This window comes from Oryzias latipes, chromosome 5 (genome assembly GCF_053564925.1).
Source record: "Oryzias latipes strain Hd-rR chromosome 5, Olatipes_Hd-rR_3.1".
Lineage (NCBI taxonomy): Eukaryota > Metazoa > Chordata > Actinopteri > Beloniformes > Adrianichthyidae > Oryzias > Oryzias latipes.
In genome coordinates, this window is record NC_136241.1 from 8,666,077 (window position 1) to 8,676,707 (window position 10,631).

The following is a 10,631-nucleotide window of genomic DNA, read 5'->3' on the forward strand; positions in this document are numbered from 1 at the left end:
ATTTTACCAATTAATTGCAATTATCTAAATCCGTCATCTATTAAAATACAAACAGGCAACATAAAGTACTTAGGTATAAATATCTCCTCTAGGCTTTCTGATCTACTCAAGCTAAACCACACCCAACTACTTAAAACAACCGAGGCTGATCTCACTAGATGGAAAACTCTACCCATTTCTCTAATCGGGAGAGTTGCAGCCATAAAAATGATGATTCTCCCAAAAATTAACTACCTATTTTCAATGATTCCTTCCAAACCTCCAACTACTTGGTTCAAATCATTAGACTCATTCATTTCCCAATACCTCTGGGAAGGTAAACCCCCACGGATTAGTTTAAAAACTATTAAAAAACCTAAAGATAGAGGAGGACTAGGCCTTCCAGACTTCCAGGACTACTACTCCGCGAACAGATTGTGTTATGTACAAAAATGGCTGAATCCTGGTGTGCTGGATGAATCCTGGCTAGACATTGAACAAAATCTCTGTGATAACCTAGATATTTCTAATTTACCTTTCTTCAGTTCTAAAATTAAACAACACAAATGCTTCAGAAGTTTAAACATCAGCTCATCCTTAACAGCCTGGTGGGATTTTCTTAAAAAAAACAACCTCACATTATTTCCATGTAAACTTACCCCCATTTGGAATAACCCTGACATTTTGATTAACAAAAACATGATTCATTTTGCTTCATGGAAGAACAAAGGAATCGAGCAGTTCCAGCATATAATTCAGAATAGAAAATTTATGTCCCTCTCAACGTTATCCTCAACCTATGGAATTAATATAAACAAATTTCTAGAATATCAGCAGCTTAAATCAGCTATAAGCACTAAATACTGCCTGACCCAAATAGACCTAGACCCTCCCCTTACAGTAACACATTTCATGGACCTTAAAAATCCCAAACTCACCTCCAAAATTTACAAGATGTTATCAGACATAGATGAAACCATTTACTTACCCATGACAAAATGGGAGTCTGAGCTATCATTGAATTCTAGTGATCAATTTTGGCTACAGATCTGTTTGAATGCCTTTAATATGACCAAAAGCCCTAATCTGCAACTTATTCAATACAAGATTCTCCACAGAACTCACTACACCGGACAGAGGTTATTTAAAATGGGTCTCAATCAGTCTGCTACATGCACACAGTGCATAGGTAACAACATAGACGACTATTTGCATGCCCTGTGGGTCTGTCCACCTGTCCAATCATTCTGGCGTAAGGTTTGTGAGGATTTATCAATCTGGTTTAATCATAAGATTCCTGCTTGCCCCAAATTCTGCTTATTAGGTGACCTGAATAACATCAACATGGAATCTAACAAGGCTTATATGGTTCTCACCGCTGTATGTATAGCAAAGAAAACTATCCTCCTAAACTGGAAATCTAAAAATAATCTTAGCATCAACCACTACAGAAACCTCATGTCAGAGCATATTAGTTCAGAGATAATGTCCTCCACAAAAAACCTGTCGGCTTCAGACTCTCCCTGGCTCCAGCTGGTTAGTCACATCACCTAGTGGGGGTGGGATGGTGATAGGTTGAGCCGGGTCCTGGCTGGTTGGGTGGGCCGGGGTGGGTTTGGGGGGGTGGGCTCTGCCGGGCCTGTCGTTCTCCCGGTTCGGGGCTCTGGTTGCCTGGGTGGGGTGGTGGTGGGGGCGCACACTCTGCCGGCAACTTGGCAGGGGTTCCTGGGCGGGTGCCTGCTGGGCGCAGGGTAGGCAGTGCGGCTGACCGGGAACGGCGGCCGGGTGCCGTGCTGGGTGGCTGGTCGCCGTGGCGGGGGCTGGGGGGGGGGGGCTTGGGGCTCTGGGGCCTGGGGTCGTCTGCCCGTGGCCGGTGTTTCGCCCGTGGCCGGTAGTTGGCGCGTGGCCTGGCCCCCCGGGGGTCGGCGCCGCAGTCACAGCAGGGGTTAATGGGTTCACTTGGGTGGGTTTATTTCATTATTATTATTATTATTATTATTATTATATTAATTATTTTATTATTATTATTATTATTATTATTATTATTATTACTTATTTATTTTTGGGGGGGGGGGCCTGGGGGGGCAGTGTGCTAGTCCTTAGGGGGGCCAGGGTATGAATGGTGGGGCTGGACCCCCTGCCCCCCCGTTCTGGCGCCGGGACCCTTCCTTGCTGGCTGTCTCTCGGCGCCGCGAGGCTCTGGCCTCCGACTGCGGCTGGCTTGGCGTTTCTGGCTGCCCGGCCGCTCTGGGAGGGGGGGCGCCTACCGCGGCCGGCTGGGGGGCCGGTCGCTCGGGGGAGCCTTCTCCCCCGGTTGTGCCCATCCGCCCGCTCCTCCCCGCTCTCACCCAAACAAATATTGCACACAGGCATATAGGGCCCCGGGATCTGGATGGGAGGGGTATGCTGGCGGGGCTCACTGGGGATGCCCCTCTCTGGGTTCTCGTTGGCACCCGCCCTCCTCCCCGCTTTTTACTTGCATATTAGACACTCTGATTCATCTAGGGCCTTGTGGAGAGGGTCTGGTGGAGGGGGGCACGGTGAAACATCCGTGCTCACCTTTCGCTGGCCCCCCCACAATTTTAACTTCCTCTGTAGACACACACACTGCATGCTAGCAGCACACACACAGCAAATACACACCACTCACAGAGGGACTCCGGAGTGGGGGGCTTTGCGGCTTGGCAGCGGTGGATCCCCCCACACTGGTGACCTCCTATTTTACCTGCAGCACACACACAGCACTCCCACACCTCCATACATGGGTGGGGTCGGGGGGGGGCGGCCGGTCTTCACCCGCCTGGTCCTCTCAGGGCGGCCGGGCTTATGGGTGTCCTGTCGGCTGCGGGAGGGGTCGGGCATGCGGCGCTGGGGGTCGGCCGGCTGGGGGGGGGGTTGCTGCTTGGCGGCGGGGGTAGGGAGGGTAACCAGATGATTGTGAGTATGTGTGTGTGAGTGCATGGGTAGGACCGACCTGGGGGCTGGCTCGCTGGGACCCTCTGGGGCTTTCCCTCCCCATCACAGAGAGGGGAGGGCACTGAGAGGGTTGGGGAGGGGGGGTCAGATATTATGGCGGGGGGGGTGGTAGTGCGTAGGGTTTTAGGGGGGTGGCTGTGGCTGTGGGTGCGTGGCGATCCCTGGGTTGCTAAGGTCGCGGGCCTGGGCTGGCTTGCGGGGACGGGGCGCCGGTCAGGTGGTGGCCGGCTCTTGGGTTCCGGGGGCCCTGGCTTCGTCCCTGGCCTTTGTCTCGGTGTCCGGCGCCCGGTGGCCCCCATGGCTGCCGCCTGGTACGGCTAAGCGCTCCTGTCTTGTGGCCTGGGGGCCGGACACTGGGTTCGCTTGTGCCTCTGGGCATTGGGGGGGCCCCTGTAGGGGAGCCCTCTCTGTGCCTGGCTGGTGGGGTGGGCGGTCCCCTCCTCCTCCCCTCCCGGGCTGCCTGGGTCCGGATGCTGGGGGGGCTTCTGGCCTGGGGGGCTCTCCTCCCCTCTCCTGGTCTGGCTGGTCTGGCTGGGTAGGATCTGGCTCCCTTTATGAACACACGGTTCACGTCGGCAGCATGCATGTATCTCCACCCCCACGTGCACGTGCACACTCCACACTGCTCCCTGTCTGCTTCATCCCTCCTCCTTACCTACAGTGTATTGATGGACAGTTTTTTTTTCTCGCTCATCTTAGTGTCAGATTTTCACCTTTGATGTAACATTCGTCTTTCCAGCAGATCTGGTATAATTGTTACAGCTTAAATTAATAACTTAGTCAAATCAGTGCTTGTATCCCCCACCTTTTCACCTTTCTTCCTTTTACTCTCTTCCACCCTCCCCTCACATTCTTCCCCTCTCCCTCCCCACACACACTAAATGTAACAAATAAATAAAAAATAATACGACAAAAAGGGGTTTATACAAATCTACACTCTAGTTTCTTGAAGCTATATAACCTCTTTTTGTGATAGTAAAACCTGTCCAACACAAAAAGCCTTCAGCTCTAATCTGTTTGCTCAGCTGTTGGACAGAACAAGTTAAGAAAGAAGAAAAAAAAAAAAAAAAAGAAAAAAAAAAAGAAAAAGCATCAGCAACAGACACTTGGACCGGAGTAGCCAACCAACCATTCTTTTCAATTTGACCCAATATTAAAAGTAATTAATGAAACTCATGACTGAATTCAACTTCTCACTGGCATCAACAGCATTCACAAATGCAAAGGTCTTCACCTGTGGATCATCCAAAGAGATTTTAATGAAGTTATCTGGATTCAAAGGCCACTTTCTTTCAGATTCCTGCAGAAACTTGGGTCTTTACACCCATGTATGACTCTTCAAGACAGACTCTACGTTGGCTCCTCTGGATGCAATGTCAGCTGGATTACCATGGGTATCAACATATCTCCAGATGATTTGGTCAAGGTGAGTCTCTCTGTGACTCTGTACGCCACAAAGATCTTGAATCTTGATGTTTCATTTTTTATATAATTCAAGACAGAATTACCATCAGTCCAGAACACAGAGTCTTGCAGTTCCATTCTTAACTCATTTTTCCATAATTTATCCATTCGACTTGCAACCACTGCTGCTGTAAGTTCCATGCGAGGTATGGTAACGAGTTTAAGTGGAGCAACACAGCAACAGCTGCAACTTCAAGCTTTTTCTGCCACAATGATCACAAAAATGCAAATGAGATTGCGGAGGGGCTGTAGATCAATAAAAGAGTTTCTCTTTTTTTAAACTTTTGGGATGCTGGTGTGCCGCAGGAGTTTTGTCAAGGTTAAAGTGTGCCGTGGCTCAAAAAAGGTTGAAAAACACTGCTCTAACTTGATGAAACATAGCTTCTATGTCTGCCATAAGGTGACTGGCTCCTTTCTGAATCGAGTGATGACACCAACCACTGAACTGGTGAGATTAGGACCATGAAACATCAAAACACACTGTTCTGCTACTGCCTTATTGTTTGGCATTTTCACATCCATCTGTCTCAGAGGTAGACCAATGACATAGGGGTTGTCTTTCAGTTCGACTGATTCTGAAACCAACTCCATGAAGCAATGATCTTCCCTTGACCATCCAAGCTCCTCATCTTGAGAACATCATTTATCAGTGTAAGACAATGCAGAGCTTCCAGGTTCTGAGGACGGAAAGTAAACCCATCGCACATGTACTCTCAGTGTTCTCCTTCTTCTGAATTGGACCAGTTTCCTTTTATTTAGGAAAGATATGCAGCATTGTGGGATGCTTCAAACCACGCACTTTTCACTAAAGTCTTCTGCTGCAGTCTTTACGTCTTCTTTGCCCAATGCACAGACAACTAAAACATAGACCCTTCGCTTTGAAAAAGGTCATCTTCTCCACATGTGTCCTCCTTGTCAGTAAAGAGTAAAAATCCAAATAATGTCCTGATTCACAGAAAAGACAGCTTTTACCAACAACAGGTAAGTCTCTCTCTCTCTCCATCCCAGGGTCTACCTTCTTCTCTGTAGTCCCAACAGTGGTAGCAGAACCACTTCCTTTAAACTTTGAACAGGGCTGTAATTTGGATGCTATAACAACCTTCCTTGGTGTGAAAGATAAATCTTGAATGTCACCAAACAATGGGTCATTCTAAATCTTGACCTGCTTCTCAATAAACTGAACAAGATTAAGAAGATTGAAACTTTTCCTGTATATCACTATGGAAGCGATTCTGTAGCATTAATAAAAAGCAAAGTCAAAACCAGAAATGCTTTTTCATTTTCAAAATGAAGCTGCATTTTTTGACTCAAAAATAAAATGAAAAAGCAATCCACCAAAATGCTTTTTCTTTTCCTTCCTCAACACAGCTTATTCTGTCACTTAATTAAAATTAAAATTAAAATGGTATTGACATTTCATTTTCAAGACGTTCTCTGGTAAATGTGTAGCATAATTGATTTAGAAATGTTTAATTTGATGTTTAAAATAGATTAATAGAAATGCATTTTAATTTTCAAAATGAAGCTGCATTTTTTGACTCAAAATTTAAAAGAAAAAGCAATATACCAAAGTGCTTTATCATTTTATACTTCAACCCAGCTTTTTCTGTCACTTAATTAAAATGATAAAGAAAATGGTATTTGACATTTCATTTTAAAAAAGGTCCCTGGTAAATGTGTAGCAAAATTCATTTAGAAATGTCTAATTTGACAATTAAAATGGATTAACAGAAATGCTTTTTAATTTTCAAAATGTAAGTGCATCAAATGACTCAAAATTCAAATGAAAAAGCAATATTTCAAAATGCTTTTTCATTTTATACTTAAAACCGCTTATTCTGTGTCATAATTAAAACGAAAATGCAAAGAGGGGATTGCATTTGCATTTTAACATCCACCCTGGGAAACTTGTAGCAATATTCATTTCTTAAAAGCATTAGCAGAGTGGAGGCGGGGCGATGACGTCACTGCTTTCTCCGTGTGTACGGCCGCTGACACACACACGCACCAGGAGCAGACTGTGTTAGCGGCAGAGAAGACGGCTTTGAGTTGGTTGTGAACTTCTGATGAGTTTACACAGCTTCTCAGGACTACATAGCAGCATGTCCGCCTTCTGCGGTCCTCCTCCGGACGCACCGCGGACACGCTTTTGTTCTTCGGACCGCCAGCTGCCTTCGCATAGTGGAGCGCGAAGCTCCCGACGATCGCTGAAGGCGGAAATGCTGCTGCGATCTGAGAAACCATCATATGAATTTGTGTTTCCAGTGGTGTCCAGAACAAAATAAACACTGATGCAATTCCCACATATTTACACATTTATTTGCAGCTTCGCGCTGAATTTGCTGTTTGATGACAGCTGGAGCCCCATCAACAGATAGCAGATTTCTCCATGCTAAACGTTGCTGGTTGGACCAAAAACACTCACTCAGCGCGAAGCTGCAGGAGACTATCTTCATAATGTGCTTTTATTACTGTCATGATTATTATTAAGGGCCTGCTCTGCTCGATCATATGTTTTTAAATCCGTGCGGTCAGACGACGCTGAAGAAGTTGGGTTGCGATTCACAGCTTCTGATTCGCGAGGGAGATAAAGGAACATTCTGATGCATTTCTCGCATTAAGATCCAGGAATCCAGGTTTGAGCAGTCCAGGTCCAGCGGTTTGTGAACAGGACCCGGTTTTAGGTGATCTCAATGCGAACACAGACACACCAGGTCTCTCAGCGACAGCGGCCGTACACACGGAGAAAGCAGTGACGTCATCGCCCCCCCTCCCCTCTGCTAATGCTTTTAAGAAATGAATATTGCTACAAGTTTCCCAGGGTGGATGTTAAAATGCACATGCAATCCCCTCTTTGCATTTTCGTTTGAATTATGACACAGAATAAGCGGTTTTAAGTATAAAATGAAAAAGCATTTTGAATTAAAGCCGCAAGCGGCGTTGTATGGCCCGCAGACGCAACCCGCCTTCCACGCCCAACTCTACGCACCACCCTCGACCTCACCGCCCTCGCAGCCTGCAAATTAAAAGCTAGTCAAGGCTGGATTTGCTAATTATGCTAAGAATGCTAACTATGCTAATGTGGCTAAAAGTGCTAGCATTGCGATCAACATCATCAACTGACTCAGAAAAACAGATTATCTAAATTGCTAATTATGCTAACTATGCTAGCTACGCTAATGTGGCTAAAAGTGCTAGCATTGCGATCAGCATCATGAATTGACTCAGAAAAACACATTACCTAAAATGCTAATTATGCTAACTATGCTAGTCATGCTAACATAGCTAAAAGTGCTAGCATAGCGATCAGCATCATCAACTGACTCAGAAAAACACATTCCTCCATTGGTGAGAGTTATATGTCATAAGTTGATAAAAACCCACTTTTTCCAAAATGGCGGCTTTTCTGTTGATTTTATCTCCATAGCAACCATTTTATGTTTTGGTCCCCTCGGGAGGACGAACAGATTGACGTCAGTTTCGGACAAATCGATAAAAGTAAACTTTTTGTCGTCCTTAGCAACAGTGGTTTTATGCTAACCACGCCCACATTCCTTATATGTACATATCCTGTGTTTTTCAATGTATGCAGTTTCAGGCATTATTGCATGCATTCAAATTTCACAGTAGTCCTTTGAAAAACATAGGAGTTATAACAGTGCGCCACTTTGCTAGCTCGCCACGCGCACGCCGTTTAAAATCTACAACTTCTAATTCCAACATTTTTTCCACAGTAGCTTGCCATTGATGCCCAAAAAGTTTCGAGACGATCGCTGAAAATTCCAACGACAAGTTTACGTTTGAATCTGGTGGTAAAGGTGTTTTTTATAGAAAATTCAAGATGGCCGCCTTTTCCCGAGGTCAAAGGTCAACAAAACTCCAGAGGCTATTGTAGACTTACGCTAGGGACATGCGAGTCAAATTTCGTGAAAATCGCTCGAAAAAAAGTTCATTTTTCCATATTGTGTAAAAACGCGAAAAACGCAAAATGGCAGATTTTGGCACAAAATGGCTGCCAAACCGTAGGTCGTGTCACCATCCCGTAATGATTTCAAAACGTCCTTTGGATATCGCGGACAAGGGTATATTGGTTTCAAAATCTACAACTTCTAATTCCATTTTTTCCACAGTAGCTGGCCGTATTTGCCCGAAAATTTACGAGACGATTAATGAAAATTCCAACGACGAGTTTTCGTTTGTATCTGGTGCTAAAGGTGCTTTTTTGAGAAAATTCCAGATGGCGGCCTTTTCCCAAGGTCAAAGGTCAACGACACTTCTGGGGTGTTTGTAGACTGGAGCTGGCAGCAAGTTTGTGCAATTGCGTGAAAATCGTTCAAACAAAAGTGTGTTTTCCCCATATTGTGGGAAAACACGAAAATCGCCAATTCTCAGAGTTCGCCACAAAATGGCCGCCAAGCCGTAGGTCGTGTGGCCGTCCCATAATGATTTCAAAACATCTTTGGGATATCCCCGACACGTGTGTCTTGGTTTCGCGACTGTATTTTGAAGTACATTTTGTTCTGCCCCATACGCGATTTTCGGCCCATTCATTTTTTTGACGGGATCGCTGGCCGTGATGTCATCGTCTTCGGGGGGGTGACGGTGACTTTGTGGAAAATTCATTTGCAATTTATCCCAGGTGTGTGCACATTTTGGTGACTTTTCGAGCATGCGGCGGGGGTCAAATTCTCGCTGAAAGGCGGCGAAGTCGTCGTTCCAACTGCGAAAACAATATGGTCCTTGCAGTCAGTGACTGCTGCTGCGGGCCATAAATATTGCTTTTTCATTTGAATTTTGAGTCATTTAATGCAGCTTCATTTTGAAAATTAAAAAGCATTTCTGTTAATCCATTTTAATTGTAAAATTAGACATTTCTAAATGAATTTTGCAACACATTTACTGTGGACCTTTTTTAAAATGAAATGTCAAATACCATTTTCTTTGTCATTTTAATTAAGTGACAGAATAAGCAGTGTTGAGGAAGGAAATGAAAAAACATTTTGAAGTATTGCTTTTTCTTTTTAATTTTGAGTCATTTGATGCAGCTTCATTTTGAAAATTAAAAAGCATTTCTATTAATCCATTTTAAATGTCAAATTAGACATTTCTAAATGAATTATGCTACACATTTACCAGAGAACGTCTTGAAAATGAAATGTCAAATACCATTTTCATTATCATTTTAATTAAGTGACAGAATAAGCTGTGTTGAGGAAGGAAAAGAAAAAGCATTTTGGTGGATTACTTTTTCATTTTATTTTTGAGTCAAAAAATAATAAATTTAATTTTGAAAATGAAAAAGCCTTTCTGGTTTTGACTTTGCTTTTTATTAATGCTACAGAATTGCTTCCATATATCACAATCAAAATGCCTTCATTTGTCCTTCAACTTATATGGTGATTTCCTGTTAATAACTTGCATGTTGCCTAGAAACATCCAACTCCTGCATGAATTGACTGTCCTCCATAACATTACAGCATTCTCTAAGTAGAAAACTGTATGTTTGCAAAGCTTTTACGCCTTCAGATTATATAGCAGGCCATGAGAAAAGGCTATCCATTTATGTGGAAATGTTCTTGATTGAGCAGTCAAAATGTTCTTGGAGAATAATTTTGCTTTAACAAATCCAGAACCACTGGGCATTTGGATACAACTTCTTGTTAGCTGTTGAGGTTGACATCTAGTGTATTGTCCTAAAAAATACTGTAGCGACCTGGGGGTTAGCCCCGCTTTGAGCCTCTAAGGCTCATGGGAAGTGGGGAGTTTTAGGATGAAACCTTGAGTCAGAGGGTTGTGAACTGAAGTGACGTCCATGCTGTTGGGGCTGTGTGAGTGTGGTGGAGTAAACAGGCTTGTTGCTCAAAAAGAGATATTGCCTCTCTCACTGTTCATTCCTCCCTGAGTCTGTCCGGGGTCGTGCGGTGTATGGGGCACGGACAGCTCTCCAATAAAGCCTCTTCATGAGCAGAATGGCTTTCGCTTCCCCGCTGAAGTGACGGTCCGGCTGGATCATTACATTGGTGTCAGAAGTGGGATGCTTAGCTGCTGCTACATCACGGAGAGCCACACCATGGAGAGCTACGCCACGGAGAATGACATTGTTCTGGAGGCAGTGTGAGAGAAGGGAGGAGAAAGGGCGACATCAACTCACTGATGGATCGAGCACCCACTGTCAGCTGCAGCCTGGCCCTGGCCGATGCCAGCGTTAGACC